The sequence below is a fragment of the Penaeus monodon genome, chromosome 15, assembly GCF_015228065.2.
Source record: "Penaeus monodon isolate SGIC_2016 chromosome 15, NSTDA_Pmon_1, whole genome shotgun sequence".
Taxonomy (NCBI): Eukaryota; Metazoa; Arthropoda; class Malacostraca; order Decapoda; family Penaeidae; genus Penaeus; species Penaeus monodon.
The window spans coordinates 34,890,418-34,891,220 of record NC_051400.1 but is presented as its reverse complement, the minus strand read 5'-3'; the positions used below and the strand labels follow the sequence as shown (position 1 = coordinate 34,891,220).

Below are 803 nucleotides of genomic sequence, written 5' to 3'. Positions count from 1 at the left end.
ATTGTATTTTTTTTATATTAATAAGTACTATAGCAAAACTTTTGATTAAATATATTAAATATTCTAAATCATTATAATTCGCAAGATATAGCAATAACGCTATGTCTGTTTTCTTCTGTCAATTGCAATGTATCTAGATTTCTATTTTTCGAAAATAGAAATATATGCTAATAACTATTGTGTACCAGAAATTATTTCACATTTTGTATCACAGTACAATTTCCAATTATAATCATGTTACTGACCATCTGAATATGCGAGAATATTGCATTGCAAGCACATTCGTTTTAAAAAAATCACCACCCTTATAGAAGTCATTTAAATCTGAAAACAAGCCATCATAAAGTGTCCGTTATTTGTAACATACCTAAGTCACTCAGAGAGTTTTTTCGGAGTTAACTGAAGACCCGAAGCAAGTCAACTTTCAGACACTAATGCTCAAGCGACACTGAAGATGCATCGTTAACGAGACTCTATCATCTGTGTCGAGGTGCCTGTTATTGTTTTTTCTGTCAATTATGTAAGTTTCAAGACTTTTAACACACGTGTGATTTTCTTTTCTCGTGTTGGTGCCAATTCTGGATTTGAAACCACGTATATACACATTTCTAAAAAAAAAGATAAAAAGATAAAAACCTACATAAACATATCTGCAAGGTTTTGTATGCTGTGACAAGCTGAGAAATAATATGAATCATAAATATATGATATTGATGGAAATAGTTGCGTAAACCGATCCATATTTGATTAAATATGCCATATACTAATGACAAAGATCACATAAAACCTTTGTTATTTCGGTA

The 803-nt window shown here is 30.3% G+C and overlaps 1 protein-coding gene across 1 annotated transcript in view; it reads right to left on the bottom strand.

Moving 5' to 3' along the window:
- Positions 1–459, bottom strand: part of LOC119581979 — a 42,572-nt gene extending 42,113 nt beyond the window's left edge. Inside the window, exon 1 of the mRNA XM_037930168.1 lies at positions 368–459. The gene's annotated coding sequence lies outside the window, so the exon portion shown is untranslated. The remainder of the gene's footprint in view (positions 1–367) is intronic.
- Positions 460–803: the final 344 nt, after the last annotated feature.